This window comes from Heptranchias perlo, chromosome 3 (assembly GCF_035084215.1).
Source record: "Heptranchias perlo isolate sHepPer1 chromosome 3, sHepPer1.hap1, whole genome shotgun sequence".
Lineage (NCBI taxonomy): Eukaryota > Metazoa > Chordata > Chondrichthyes > Hexanchiformes > Hexanchidae > Heptranchias > Heptranchias perlo.
Window position 1 is genome coordinate 128,944,713 of NC_090327.1, and position 16,495 is coordinate 128,961,207.

The following is a 16,495-nucleotide window of genomic DNA, read 5'->3' on the forward strand; positions in this document are numbered from 1 at the left end:
AAAGACAAACATTGGGCAGTCTTGCCACAGGATATCAGAGTATAAAACGTTCATGATGTGTAGAATCTCTACTATTACGACATCACTTTTGGTGGTGAATTATAGAAAAACTGGCCTGCGATGTAATAAAATGCTTCTGAAACAATGGTAACTGTTTTATATATAAACATCTCGCTCTAATAGAATAGGCATTTGGTAAGTTTAAAATAAAGACAAGAACATGTGATATTTGAATTATATTGCTTCAGGAGAATGGGTCTCAGGGAACTACTGTTTATCCATTTGCGTTCATCTTTAAGATTGAGAAGAAATGGGTGCAGGAAGAAGCCGTGACTGCAGAAGTCCACTAGGTGGCACAGGGCTCAGGCAAGTCTTGAATAATTTCACTTTCCACTCTCTTAAATACAGCAGGAAAACTGAGGAAGGAGGTGGCAGTGGTTCCAGGTATATTTGCAATCAGCGTCTCTTCTCTTCCCTCAACTCCTTTTTCCAACCACCCCGCCCTTTTTTACAGCATTGTCAGGCTGAAAACGGCAGGCATTTTGTTGAAAGGACAGCTGAAGTAAATATAGGAGATTGCACCAACTCTTTGCCTACTTGTCAAATGCCCCTCGTGACTCCTGCTGGGTAGTCACATACCGTGAACAGTTTTGCAGCTAAACTTATATTGTAATATATATCTTGTAATCCTTTAGGCTCTTCTGACAAGATTGTGTTTAATGGTGGAACGCAATGGATGTTCTGTCAGTGAGATAGTTGCACTGCAAGAAATCAACAGAACCATCAAGAAGGCGAAACAAAAGCATCTCAGCCCTGTAGCTGTTATAAGGCAAACTCTTGAACTAGTGCATCTTTTTGTCTCTTCAAGAAATTCTGGATGTCAGGCATCTGAAGGAGGAATCGCTCACACTAAAAAAAAAATCACCCAAGTTTCAAGATTTCAGGAGCATTTATTTCAGCAGCAAATGCAAGGATTGTGAGTTAAACGTTTCAGTTTTCCATCTCGCTGGCTTTTTCTGATTGATTTGTTAATGAAACTTCACTGTCCCTTTGTATCTTTCAGCCTTGCACGTAACCATTTTGTTCAGGTTAGTTATTTCTTCTAAGGAGCACGATAAAATATGGAAGGGTGCACATTAATAATTGGCCATTTTTCACCAACCCCCCCCCCCCCAGTTACTAATGTACAGATTAGTATAATCCAATACAAATTATACTTTGCAAAATAGCATCATCACAGCTTCCTTAATTAAATAAAAATTAGAGAGAATTATTATAATTTCAGTCCAGGGACCTGTTGACATAAGTCAGGTTAAGTAACATGTGGCATCACATACGGCCTGCCGAGAGTGTGGCTGACCTACAGACCCAACACTTAAAACACCATAAAATACAGAGGATAAATTGCGTATTTCAAGGACATAAAAACACACGTGAAGTTGTGATGCTAAGTCTTTAGATTAAGATCTCAGTCTATCTGTGACAATAGTTGTAAGTTATAAGAATTGATGGTTACATTTCTAGTTATTTAAAAGATAATTGCGTTTATGAATTTAGTAGATCTGATGAGGTCGGTATTTTTGCGAAACACAATGTTGATTAATATATTTTCGTGGGTTAATTTAAAGAGTTTTTGAGAAGTTCTAAGTTTCTTTGACTGTGAGCTGTGTTACCTATTTATGGAGAAACAAGTCCGATAGAGGCAAAGGGGGTGAAAAGTCATTGTGAGTATGAATTGCAAATCCAATTTTGAACTCGCAATCGCCTAGAAGTCGGTTCTGGGCACAGGGGACGAGGAAGGTAACCTGTTTCTAGCTTGAAAAATGGTTGACGGCAGTTTTAATTTGGGGGAACACCCAGGCCGCTCCTTGTAATTTCCTACATTACAACAGTGACTACACTTCAAAAATACTTAATTGGCTGTGAAGTGCTTCGGGGCGTCCTGTGGTTGTGAAAGGGGCTATACAAATGCAAATGTTTCTTTCTTTTAAATGTCCAAATCAAGTCCCACACTGTTGCAGAACCCAGATTGCAATTTTGATGTACAATTGGTTGGAGCATGAGTGACACGCAGTCTGACCATTTTTATTAGGCAGTGAACTTCTTAATCAGCGGCCTTTAAAAGGACCACTGGTGGCTGCTGCAGAACAGTAATGCAGCCCACATGCTGGCCTATACTCGCCCCACCTCAGCTTCCCCTCCCCCAGACCCGTTCCGCCGGCCGGCTTAGCATAGGAGACGGCCGATTTCCCATTCACCCACAGCTCATCGGCAACACTCCACTGAGGCCCAAGCTTGAAAATGGTTCGGGCCTCACAACGCCAACTTTGGGCGGGCATAGCGTATGCCCGTTGTAAGTGAATCTTTAACTGAAGGTCCGCCTAAAATTCCTCTTGTCAATAATTTACTGAGAAAGCGATCGTGGGTATAAATTGCAAATCCAATCTCGTGCTCACAGTGGGGGTCATTTTGACTTTGGCCGATAGTTTAAGACGAGCGATATCGCATCAGCCGCCTGTTATACGTCTCGCCCGATTTTATTTTCCAATGGAAATGACAACCGGAAGAGATAATGTAACATGCGGCTGATCTAATATTGCTCATCTTACTCCATTGCCCAAAGTCAAAATGACCTCCCGATGGCGTTTCACTAAAATTATCAACATAGGGAATTTACAACATCTCTGAAAGTTAAAATTAACAACACAAGCCTGTTAATAGACACCTTGTCTGTACAAATGTTAGTTTAAAGGAAACATTCGCTGAGGCACGGGTCCAGTCTCTATGTATTTCTAGTGGAGAGAATTGGATGAAAGAAGCATTTGCTCAGGCACCAATCAATCCCTTATAGAGTTTTAAAGGGGCTCGGCTGCCACATCAACAGTTTGGAAGCAGACTCAGATCATTGCATCTGCCTCAGTGCAAACTTTTTTTGTTATGATCTGGAATTCACTGCCTGAAAAAGTGGAAGCAGACTCAACAGTAACTTTCAAAAGGGAATTGGATAAATACTTGAAGGGGAAAAATTTTGCAGGGTTATGGGGAAAGAGCAGGGGGAGTGGGACAAATTGGATAACTCTTCCAAAGAGCTGGCACAGGCACCATGGGCCGAATGGCCTCCTTTTGTGCTGTAAGTTTCTATGATATTTCTCTATTTCCTGAAAAGCATTTTTGTAAATTTAGTTTGCAATTAAGTATGAAAAAGTTATAGCAACAGACATGCAGGGTGAATCAGAAACATTATCACATCACCAAGCAGGTCATTTTACAAAAACCTGGCAACCTGGAAAATTGCCCAGGTATGTCCTGCCCACAAAAAGCAGGACAAATCCAATCCGGCCAATTACCGCCTCATCAGTCTACTCTCAATCATCAGCAAAGTGATGGAAGGTGTCGTCGACAGTGCTATCAAGCGGCACTTACTCACCAATAACCTGCTCAACGATGCTCAGTTTGGGTTCTGCCAGGACCACTCGGCTCCAGACCTCATTACAGCCTTGGTCCAAACATGGACAAAAGAGCTGAATTTCAGAGCTGAGTTGAGAGTGACTGCCCTTGACATCATGGCAGCATTTGACCGAGTGTGGCACCAAGGAGCCCTAGTAAAATTTCCCTCCAAGTCACACACCATCCCGACTTGGAAATATATCGCCGTTACTTCATCTTCGCTGGGTCAAAATCCTGGAACTCCCTTCCTAACAGCACTGTGGGAGAACTTTCACCATACGGACTGCAACGGTTCAAGAAGGCAGCTCACCACCACCTTCTCAAGGGCAGTTAAGGATGGGCAACAAAATGCTGGCCTTGCCAACGACGCCCACATCCCACAAACAAATTTTAAAAAACAGGTCTTGTAAGGCACTTCACCGGATGTTAATGTCCCTTTAATGGAAACACTTAGGTAACATTTACTCCTGGGAGGGGTATTTTCATTAAAACCCCTGTGCTGTGAACTGAAGAAAAAAATCTATTACATTTAACATAACTTTTTAAATCCATCCACGAGTGGACATTATTGCAGCTTGAAACATGGTTACCTTGGTTCCTTTACAACCAAAACTAATTGGTCATTAATATGAAATTGAAGCAAAAGTTTTAACTGTATGTTCCAGATAATTAATCCTTTGGGTACTGGATGTCCTTGGTAGCTTTCGCAGTCCATGGGCGGCTTATACCTGAAGTGTCTAGACACAAACGCTGAATGTTGGGCTCAAAATACACGCATCGCACAAAACCACAAGGTATGTTTCAAGTCACACCATTCTTGACTCAACAAAGGCTTCGAACCTTGGCAGCTGGGGTGCTAAGGCAAGCGTGGAGAGGAGAGAGTGAACAGGCGTCCGCCTCGAAGGAGCTACCACCGAAAGCTGAAGCAGCGTTCATTATGTGAATTACCTCAACGACCAACAAAAAAGACGGCAAAGAACTGGCAGAATAATAAAAAAAAAAGAAAATCAAATTGCTGCTCTGACTGTTGCTCCCATGTGCAGTGATGTATGATCAGTAAGACGTGCTGGGCTTAGCGTATGCTCAGAGGTCACAAAGTTGCTGATTGCCAGGTAGCTTTCCACGTCCCCGTGTTGTCAAGCAATCTGTGCCTTCATAAAATTACCCATAAAACATTCATAGAGGTAGATTAGGTTTTAAAATCTACCTAATGTAGCATGAAATTCCGACTCCATGCTCTAGTGATCAGAGCTGCAAGTGGTGACCTATTTTCACTCAGCAATCACAATATTCCATCTTTACCCTTTTCAACTGTTTCCTTCTAAAGATTAAGACCATAAGAGATCATAATTTCCTCAGCCTTTCATTACGCAGCTTGGTCAGACTAGACTGTTACATTACTCATGCAATTTAGTTTGTTCACTAGTGCCTTGACATTTGATGAAATTGGAATTTCAATACATATTCAACTACAGGGACATTTACAGAATAAAAATAGCTGCCTTTTCAGTCATGAAAAATATAATTAAAAGAAATGCCGGGATGCAACCCTTACAGATATTTTGTTCATCGGGTTTATATACATATGGATTTAAAATTGCATTTTATACATATATATACAACTATATATGGACACATATATATATAGTTAAAATCACATCTTGCATTACCTGTTTCACAGGTGGATTGTATACTTTACTGTTATATTTGAGTAAAAGTAAAGAATCCTTTACTGAGTGCTAGTCACTTACTTTTATTTGTACAAATTACACAGTTGTGTAGCCAAGGATTTATAAAGTCAGTAGTTGATCAGCCTGACAAACGGAAATAACAAAAATGTCACTCAGATCTCCGTGAAGTGTCTGCTCATAACTCTTTTTTTCAAAAAAAATAGTTTTTGATTTATAGATACTAGGTTGCCGACCTCATTCCTTTCTTTACGTTAATGAGATTATAAAGCAGGTGCTAATCCCACAGTATCACTGCTCCGTGTGGTATCTTGAGTGCTATCCTAAAACCAGGTGATTGCTATAAACTGGGCAAATGTGCAAATTTACTGCTTCAAATAAATTCTGCGTTTACATAAAATGTCATACGAGTCTGCAAACAGTGTTTCTGTTACCTCACATTTTTAACATAATTTATTGCAAAGTGTGGATTTTAATCCTGCATTGTAAAAGTTGCCCCAATATTTTTCTACTTCTTATTTTGTTTGAAGAAACCTGTTGACTGCTTTTTTGTTAAGTCCAGAGTATGAGGGCTCATTATATGGGGGTAGAATTTCCTGTGTATTTTCGCCCAGAGACACGTGTAGTTAGGGTGTAAAGCAAATACATTTTGAGGAAACTCGAGTGCAAGTGCGTTACGCTCGTAATTATGCTACATCCAAGTTCCCTCACTCTTTTGCGCCCGTCTATCGATTTCTGCGTCCGAACGCATCTTGGCTCGTTATAATGGCTCCGTCCCCAGGCTAAAAGGTCGCTCAAGCAAATTTCCTGCAATTACACTGGTTAAAAACAGGTGTAAAATTAAGCCCAGAATTTTAGGTGCAGCAGGAAACAAAATCACTTTTCTGGTGTTCTTTTCAATTTTTTAAGCGATTATTTTTTTATCCTCACTGAGCCCTGCACTGCATTTTCTGTTACTTTGAATGCATTTTTATGGCATCAGTATGAGTCACATTAAAAATTGATAAGCTTCCACGATGGCGTGTTCTTAAACATGCTGTGCTTGACGTGCATGAATGATGGTTGGATGGTTTGAAACTTTAATTTTCATACTTAAAGAAGGAATCTATGGTGTGAGTTCAGTGAACTCCTTTACACTCATTTTTCCGTTCCGAAGTATGCTAATGAGACTGGCAGGAAATTTGACTGTAAATTGACATCAGCAGAATTGGCGTAATTTCGGGCATAATTTCCTGATTATGCCCCCACAGGAAATTCCACCCCAGCATATAAAAACTATATGAAAGTGTGATTTATATGCAGGAGAATTGTTTAACTACACTATTCTTATATACATAATCATATTGCATATCTTTTGGTAATTTTTTTTGTACTTTCTCCCCTCTCTCATGCCACACATAGGTAGGAAGGTGACTGATCTCATTCAATAACAATGCATTTAAAAGTTTGGGAAAGTAATAATTTATAAAACTGTCCTCACAGTGGCTGAAAGATTTAGAAATAAATGGAATTTGTAGGAAACCCAATACTATCGTTACCCCTTTGTTTCCTAGGACTTGACTTTTAAAGGGACACTCAAAGATTTTAAAATTTGCAGTTGGCACCAAACTTGGAAGGGTAGTAAACAGTGAGGAGGATGGTGATAGACTTCAAGAGGATATAGACAGGCTGGTGGCATGGGCGGGCATGCGAAGTGATACATTTCAGTAGGAAGAACAAGAAGTGGCAATATAAACTAGAGGGCACAACTCTAAAAGTGGTACAGAAACAAAAAGATCTGGGGGTATATGGGCACAAATCATTGAAGGCGGAAGGGCAGGTTGAGAAAGCGGTTAAAAAAGCATAAGGGATCCTGGGCTTTATAAATAGAGGCATAGAGTACAAAAGTATGGAAGTCATGATGAACCTTTATAAAACACTGGTTTGGCCACAGCTGGAGTATTGTGTCCAGTTCTGGGCACCACACTTTAGGAAAGATGTAACGGCCTTAGAGAGGGTGCAGAAGAGATTTACTAGAATGATTCCAGGGATGAGGGACTTTAGTTATGTGGATAGACTGGAGAAGCTAGGGTTGTTCTCCTTGGAACAGAGATGGTTGCGAGGAGATTTGATAGAGGTATTCAAAATCATGAAGGGTCTAGACAGAGTAGGTAGAGAGAAACTGTTCCATTGGCGGAAGGGTCAAGAACCAGAGGACATAGATTTAAGGTGATTGGCATAAGAACCTACGGTGACATGAGGAAAAACGCTTTTACACAACAAGTGGTTATGATCTGGAATGCACTGCCTGAAGGGCTGGTGGAGGCAGACTCAATCATGGCCTTCAAAAGGGAACTGGATAAATACTTGAAAGGAAAAAATGCAAGGCTACGGGAATATGGCGTGGGAGTAGAACTAGCTGGATTGCTCTTGCATAGAGCCGGCGCGGACTCGATGGGCCGAATGGCCTCCTTCCGTGCTGTAATCTTTCTATGATTCTATGATTCTATTCTAAGATAATTGGCTTTATTTTCGGTATTGCGTGTGCATGAATGGTGCATCTCTTGTATTTAATAACATTAAATATTTTTATATAACTCATCTGAGATGGTGGGCTTTAATTGGGACTTCCAGCTCAGTGTAGTCTGAGATTCAACACCAAAATATTATTGTGTTGTATCTCTGTTTGGGCTCCCAGCTCCCTCCAGCGCATAGCCTTGAGGACAATGCACGAAGTGTGGAGTGGAAGAATATTGGGAACCAAGGATAAGTGACAAAAACACACTTCAGCAGCTAGTCTCAGAAATGCCCGAGTCAGGAAATGATTTGAAATTACTTTTTTAAAAAATTATATTTCCTACATTACAACAGTGACTATACTTCAAAAAGTATTTCATTGGCTGTTAGTCACTTTGGGATGTCCTCAGGTCATGAAAGGCGCTATATAAATGAAAGTTTGTTCTTTTCTCTTTCTTTTTATTTTGAATGTCATCCTTTCATAATATTTCATTGATTGCAGGAAATGGGATTGACACACATAACCTAATTATGTTGACGTCAGTGCATATGTAGTGCAGGTGGCGCTAGTACCGCTAGAAGAATCTTGGCTTGCTCCAGTCACATATCAGGGCACAAAATAGTTGCTAATGATGGCATCAGAACTCCAAGTGGGACCCCAGCCTCCAGGCAAGAAATGGCTGACATTTTCTGTTTGAGGTGTTGTCTTTGGATTTCCACAAGCTGCTCTGTGCATGGTGACAACACTGATACAACTAAAAGAGAGAATATCGTCATATCTTTGGCTGTTGGTCCCTCGATAATCTAGCTTCTCTCTTAGCTTAAAAAAGATTGCTTATCTTTTAATGCAACTGACAAAACAAAAAAATCAGGTTTTGCCTTTTGGAAGCAGTATTGGGATTTTTTTTAAGACCGCCTTCAGTTCGAAAAAAGCTACCAGATCCATTATGAGTTTCAGTGCACTGAATCCTACAGAGCATCGCAAAATATGAAAGCAGTTGGCATCTCGGTACCAACGTACATGGTTGTGAGATTTTGTTGCAATATTCAAGCTTTAGGAACATTAATGGGGGGATGCGTGATATGAAAGTTTCCCTTTTATTCAACCCTATCAATTACCGGCTTTATCAGGTCTGTTACTCACATAATCATCTGTTCTTTTATTAAATTGAAATCAATAATGCATCATTGGGTTGTTTGAGTTTTCCATCAAAACACAGTCCCAAAGGAAATGTTTTCCCTGCATACCAGGCATACACTGACTGAGTTTTGGCTGGGACATTGGTTACATCTGGCTCTCCTCTGCATGCAGATATAACCTTACAACGTCTTAACAAACATGCACATTCATGGGCCCCAATGTTTACACTAATCCTATTGAGGTATCAAATGAAGCCATCACAAGGAAGAAATACGAATTGAATCACTGCAGCCTCTAAGAAACTGAACTTAAAGAAATCTGGATAATGAGCAATTTAGGATGGAAGCTTTATCGTAGGTAGATCTGAGTTAAGACATTTTTTTTTTTGAAATAGCACTGCTTGTGGTATCAAAAAACCTTTGATGGAAACAGACTTTTCTTTCCACAGAAACAAAAACATTTCATTACTTCTTGACATAAAATTTGTAAAGTATAGGGCTTTACAGAAAAATGAGGCTGAATTCTTTAGCTTGTAGGCTATAAATTCAATGCAGTTGATCTCCTTAACCTGTCTGGAATACAGTCTCACTCGTGCTCGAGCGCTGGGCTTTCCATAGTTGCTCTGTTCAGCTCCTAGAGCCTGCATCCTGCGTGTTGCATTACTGAGTCCATCCACTGCCCTAAAGATATTTCAGATTACGTGGAAACAATAATTTAAAAAAATAAAACTGCTACATTTTGTACTGAAGCAGGAATCCAGGGCCTGCTGCAGGGTGAACTTGCCCTGCCGGCTAAAATGGCAGAATCTGAACAGAGGTTTTACACAATTGCTGTTCAAGGGGCCTGACCCTCCTCACAAATATCTCTAAATGGTGACGATGCTGCTTTAATGCTCTCCGAACCTGCATGTAGTTCTTGTAAGAAAGAACCTGCATTTATATAGCGCCTTTCACGACCTCAGGATGTCCCAAAGCGCTTTACAACCAATGAAAGTGTAGTCACTATTGTAATATAGGGAAACACAGCAGCTAATTTGCACACAGCAAGGTCGAACGAATAGCAATGAGATAATGATCAGATAATCTGTTTTAGTGATATTGGTTGAGGGATAAATATTGGCCAGGACACCGGGGAGAACTCCCCTGCTCTTCTTCGAAAAGTGCCATGGGATCTTTTACACCAACTTGTATACCATTTGTATAAAGTGGTCCTAGGGTCACTGCAGACCACGCTGATGGCTGCAGCGCATTCTCACTTGCTGTACAGTCACTGCAGTTTGACATGTGTGGTTGTTTCTGTATTCAAAGAACACAATTAAAAATTGATTTCAATACAAACGTAAATAGTACCAGTTTTTCAAATATGTATCAGGCAAAAATGCTCTAATAGTAGATTATAGACTGATATAAGACTAAAAATGGCCAATATTAATGGGCAAACAACAACAACCTGCATTCATATAGCACCTTTAATGTAGTAAAACGTCCCAAGGCTCTTCACAGGAACGTTATTAAACAAAATTTGACACCGAGCCACGTAAGGAGATATTAGGACAGGTGGCCAATAGCTTGGTCAAAGAGATAGGTTTTAAGGAGCGTATTATAGGAGGGAATTCCAGAGCTTATGGAGCGGTACAACTTTCTTCTGTCTGCTATTTCAGCAGAGGCATTAGCCCCTTTAAAATAAGTAGGTTCACACCACCATTAAAACAGCAGATAGAAAAATGTCACACCAATCCATTAAGGAGTCGCACAACACCAGGTTATAGTCCAACACCAGGTTATAGTCCAACACCAGGTTATAGTCCAACACTAACCTGGTGCTGTGCGACTCCTTACATACAATCCATCACCGGCATCTCCACATCAATCCATTAAGCACTCAGCTGCTAATATCATTAATAAGAAGATGCTAGGCGGCAGTTTTAGCAGCTGAGAATAAATTTCACTTAAGGTTCTGAAGGCTACGGACCAAATGCTGGAATATGGGATTACAGTAGACAGGGCTGATGGCCGGCGTGGACACGATGGGCCGAAGGGCCTCTATCCATGCTGTATAACTCTATGACTCTATGACTCTATGAAACCAACATATTGGTTGATAATCTCGTCATACTAAGCCTAACTGATCCTGCTGCCTTTGTGATTGGTAAATGTAATTGTTTTATTAATTGGGCTGATTATTATGTTAGTTATGTGATTAAGGTTACGCAGAGAAGATGTTTTCCACTTGTGGGGAGACCAAAACTAGGGGCCATAAATATAAGATAGTCACTAATAAATCCAATAGGGATTTCAGGAGAAACTTCTTTACCCAGAGAGTGGTGAGAGTGTGGATCTCGCTACCACAAGGTGTAACTGAGGCGAATAGCATAGATGCCTTTAAGGGGAAGCTAGATAGGTACATGTGGAAGATAAGAACAGAAGGATTGGCAATAGGTTAGATTAAGAGGGGTGGGAGGAGTCTCGTTCGGAGAGCAAACACCAGCAGAGACCTGTTGTGCTGAATGGCCTCGTTTCTGTGCTGTAAATTTTATGTGATTCGATGTAATTAAGTTGCAGGCAGTGGTCACTCTGAGAATCGCCATTCCCATTGAAGGCAACAGCACTTGATCACATGCGCACAATTACCTTACCGGGATGGATTATTCCCGGCTTCTCACAGTCCCATTATTAGTCAAAGGATGTGTTTGAATTCTTTTCTACTTGTTTCATGCTGTCTTGTTCTGCTTCTTCGGCACACCCCTTCCCCATCCCAAATGGAACCTGCTTGGAAAGTTTAAAAACTGGCAAGGACCAAACAACAAGGGTTTTACTTTTGACCAATATGAAGAAGGAAGATTCATCGAATCATAGAATGATATAGCCCAGAAGGTAGCCATTCGGCCCATCGTGCCTGGGCCGGCTCTTAGAAAGAGCTGTCCAATTGGTCCCATTCCCGTGCCCTTTCCCCATAGCCCTGCAAATCTTTTCCCTTCAAGTATTTATCCAATTCCCTTACTGACTCTCCTTCCACCACCCTTTCAGGCAGTGCATTCCAGATCATAACAACTCGCTGTGTAAAAAAAATTATCCTCATCTTGCCTCTGGTTCTTTTGCCGATCACCTTAAATGTGTATCCTCTGGTTACCAACCCTTCTGCCACTGGGAACAGTTCCTCCTTATTTACTCCATCGAAACCTTTCATTAATTTGGAACACCTCTATTAAATTTCCCCATAACCTTCTCTGCCCTAAGCAAACAACCCCGGCTTCTCTAATCTCTCCACATAAATGATGTCCCTCATCCCTGGAATAATTCTAGTAAATATCCTCTGCACCCTCTCCAAGGCCTTGACATCCTTCCTAAAGTGTGGTGCCCAGAATGGGACACGATACTGCAACTGGGGCCTAACCAGTGTTTTACAAAGGTTTAGCATAACATCCTTGCTTTTGTACTCTATGCCTCTATTAACAAAGGCCAGGATCCCATATGCTTTTTTTAACAGCATTCTCAACTTTTCCTGCTACCTTCAAAGATTCGTGTACATACACCCCCAGGTCCCTCTGTTCCTGCACCCCCTTTAAAATTGTACCATTTAGTTTATATTGCCTCTCATTCTTCCTTCTAAAATGCATCACTTCACACTTCTCAGTGTTAAATTGCATCTGCCATGTGTCTGCCCATTTCACCAGTCTGTCTATGGATGGGTTTAATATAACCAGCAAGACTGCTGGTGCATTGTGACTGAATAAATCAAATTCATTTTGTTAATGGATTTCAGCGATTTTTATAAGTGTTTTAGGGATCACATTCTGAAATTCCATTTGTGTTTCCATGAAAATGGAAAACCAGTAGCCTTGGTAATTAGACATTATCCTCTCTGGACATGAGTGGCTGACTCAGTGTTATTCTATTGCTATTTTTAAGTTTAGTTCCAGCAGAATATTTTGTATCATGACAGGGGTGACCCCTGTAATTAATTTTTTAAAACAGGTTTTATTAATAACAATAGCAAAAATTAAACGTGAGAAATAGTCAAATGCTACCCAACAGACAGTGCCAGACATAACTTCACAGCAGCCAGAATGATTCCAAAGTGAAGCAGTAATAGCATTTGGGACAGTTTTACATCTCCCAAACAGCATCTTCCACGTAGCCAGACCACCACATTTTGTGAGACCACCACTTTGAACGTTCTGCTTCAAGCTGGAGTTAACATAATGGACCAACGAGGGGGAATTAGATGAGGGAAAGTGAAGCAAAAATCTCTGTCAAGCCCATCTGCAAATGGACTTCACTCCTTTCCCGCTGACTACCTGAAGGGTAAAAGACATGTTATGGAGTGAGCAGTGCACAGAATAGTGGCTGCCTTGTCACATTGTTGGCTGGCCGCTGTCAGCCTCATTGAGCAGGCCATTGTTACATTAAACATCATTACTGGTTTCAAGGAAGCATGACCATTTTTTTCCTCTTCTGGAACACAGGGCTTACTGCTGTAGGCAGGATTGGCTAATGATTATTCCCGCTTTAGCTGCTACCAGTAGCTTATATCTTATGATTTATGGAAAGGGAAACATTAGACTTCAGTGTAATGGCTGTAAAGTTGAGCAAAGACTAATGCGTCTCTGTAACCAGGCAAAACAAATGAGTGGGCAGGTGCTTCATATGTTTAAGTGTGTGTCAAAGATGGCAAATGACTTCATTTTGATAATGATGATAAACTTTATTTTTTAACAATGTCACTTGACATAATGATCTTTTGCAGCATAAGTGACTGAGGCAGGCTCCAGAATAAATTATACCAGTGTGTCTTAAATGTGAATCTCTCTAGCTAAGAAATATCATCTGAATTGTAAATGTATCTCTGTTGCCAGTTGTTCCACATTAAATTTCCTGAAGGTGACTGGAATGATAAACAATTGGCTTATATGGCACAGTCTGTGATAGGATGCAATCTGCTTTTCCGGTTGATCTTAGAGCTGGCAGTAAAAGTAACCCTGTACCTGTTGGTAACGAGATTGGGAAAACTGTGCAGGTGACAGTGCAAGGGCGTCAATTCATGAAGTCTGAAATTTTGAAAAGGTGCATTTCATTCTAGCTGGACAGGAAAATAAAACTCCAAAGTGTTGGGGATGTGGGCTATGTGGAAATGATTATCATTTGAGGGGCTACGCTTGTCGGCACTCCTTCCTGCGATGGCACCTTTTTCAATCGAACTGATTATAAACAAAAGCAATTAAACAGGCTAACAATCCGAACAATTTCTAGTGATAGGGCACATTGGATTTCGGAGCAGCTTTGACCTATATTTCTTAATTTGGTCCTTGCCACAAGCCCTACTTAAATTCAGTGGAGCTGTATTGTTGCAGCTGCAAATTATCTGGCTAGAATTGTGAAGAAAGAAAAGAATGAACTTGCATTTCTATAGCGCCTTTCATGACCTCAAGACATTCCAAAGCGCTTTATAACCAATAAGGTCCTTTTGAAGAGTAGTCACTGTTGCTATGTATTAGCTCAATGGCCTAATGTGTGATATTAATAACAAAGATGTTCACACATTCGTACGAAATTCCATTGTCCGCTATTTTAACAAAGACGTTAAACCGTTTTGCATTAACATCTTCATCAAAATACTGGACGGAAGAATTTCATACGAATTTCATAATGTTCACTTACTAATACCGCACATCCTGATTTCAACCCACAGCTTATTATTCCTGCTACCACCCATAGTGGAAACAAGTCGCAGCAAAAGCCTGGAAAAGTATGTGCATGCATAACATGAAGGATTGAATGAATGGAAACTGGCTGACAAAGGATTGGAAAAGGTTCCACATTGTCACAAGGGATTACAATATCGAAGGCGGATCGGAGGGGCGAATCGGTAAAAGTTAAGCCAGTCAAGGGGGTGGAGATAATATTTGTCCCAGACAATGTTTGCTCAATGGGAGGGAATTACAAAATAATGCCTCCTATGTGGGCCATAGGAAGGTAATAAAAAGACATTGAAAAGAACAGGCAACAATAAAAAGGGAAATCATTTGATGACAGTAACTGCCCTACCTCCCCCACTGCTCCACATGGTGCTTCCTCACAGAAGCATAACTGAAATCAGTAATATGATACGGTGAGTAATTAAACCTACATTTCACCATTCCACAGATTATTATTCACCACTGTAACACATCAATCTTTGCCTCCATTTTGTTCATCCAATTACCAAAACTATATCCCCCCCCCATATAAATATGACTCTTGGCTCAATATAGCCCATGTCCATTACTCCATCTGCACTACCTGTCAATTAATGCTCTCTTGTTCTCACTCATTCAAACATGTCCTGACTAATTCATACTCACCCTGTAAGTGTTGGTTTTTACCTCTCTCACACGTATTTACTTTTTAACTAGCCAATCTTCTCCAAACAAAATTGCGCGTGTAATCTTCCTACAAATATAACCTTCTTCATACTTACAGCATACTTTTCATTGTTGTTTTTAAAAAACCTACAGTTTACTTTCATCAAATCACTGTAAATTAATTCTGTATACAATGTTATGTCTGACATCATTTGTCTCATTTATAGTCTCTCTAAATTGCTAATAAAGTCAAATGTCAAATCAATTTAATAAGCTTAAAATGAATGTTCCAGATCATTTTAAGCTGTGTTAGAAGATGGAACTGGTTAAAGGATGAGACACAGCTAAATGCTTTAATTACCTCAAGGTCCCTCGTCTCAGAATAAAATATGTTGAAACATTCGCTGCAGCAAGTAATCAACAGAAAGGAATTGGATGAGCAAAATCCCTGTCCTTTCTCATATTGGAACGCTGTAGGATCACTTTAAGAATCTGCTGCCCTATCTTGTAACCCGATAGAATATTTTAATTCAGTAAGAAGTTGTGATGTCATCTGTAGCATCCTCAGTTTTTTTAATTAAAATGTATTTAAAATGACATGTTTGAAGAGTTAGTGATTGAACCAGATACCATGTCATCATTTAATAATAGATTAGATAGGTGGTTGAAGGAAAGGGAAATAAGGGGATATGGGAACAGAGCAGGCACCTGGGAAAAGGATAAGCACAGGCTGGTTGGGCCGAATGGCCTGTTTCCATTTTGTAATTTCTATGTAATACTTGCTTCCTCCTACCTCATGATGTAGAGTTACTTTCTCTCAGCCAACCCTATGTTTTTAAGTTTGTTTCTTTTTCCTAAAGCAGATAATGAATGAAGTAAACTGGTAGCTTCGATACGTGTCCACATGCATGCGTGTATAGGTTTGTGTGTTTGTGTGAATGTGCGTGTGTGTGCACATGTGCGTACCATCCTTGTGTTTATATGAATGTATGCATTTATGTGTGTATGATCGTGCATGAACATATGTGTATGTGTCTGTGTATACGTGTGTGGATATGTAGTTGTGTGTGTTTATGTGTACATGTCTGTATATGCATGTGCATGTTGGTGTGTATGTATGCATGTATGTATAAGAGCATAAGAATTAGGAGCAGGAGTAGGCCATTTGGCCCCTTGAGCCTGCTCCACATTCAATAAGATCATGGCTGATCTTTGACCTCAACTCCACTTTCCTGCCCGATCCCCATATCCCGTGATTCCCTTAGAGTCCAAAAATCTATCGATCTCAGTCTTGAATATACTCAACGACTGAGCATCCACATCCCTCTGGGGCAGAGGTTTCCAAGATTCACAACCCTCTGAGTGAAGAAATTCCTCCTCATC

At 40.4% G+C, this 16,495-nt stretch overlaps 2 long non-coding RNA genes across 2 annotated transcripts; one reads left to right on the forward strand and one right to left on the reverse strand.

Moving 5' to 3' along the window:
• Positions 1 to 400: 400 nt before the first annotated feature.
• On the forward strand, positions 401 to 15,339 carry LOC137320223 (uncharacterized). The gene is made up of 3 exons (XR_010962413.1): positions 401 to 444; positions 696 to 976; positions 14,461 to 15,339. It is a non-coding gene; the product is annotated as an uncharacterized lncRNA (long non-coding RNA).
• Positions 931 to 4,579, reverse strand: LOC137320222 (uncharacterized). Its single transcript, XR_010962412.1, has 2 exons — positions 4,038 to 4,579; positions 931 to 1,102 (listed from the first exon to the last, which is right to left on the reverse strand). It is a non-coding gene; the product is annotated as an uncharacterized lncRNA (long non-coding RNA).
• Positions 15,340 to 16,495: the final 1,156 nt, after the last annotated feature.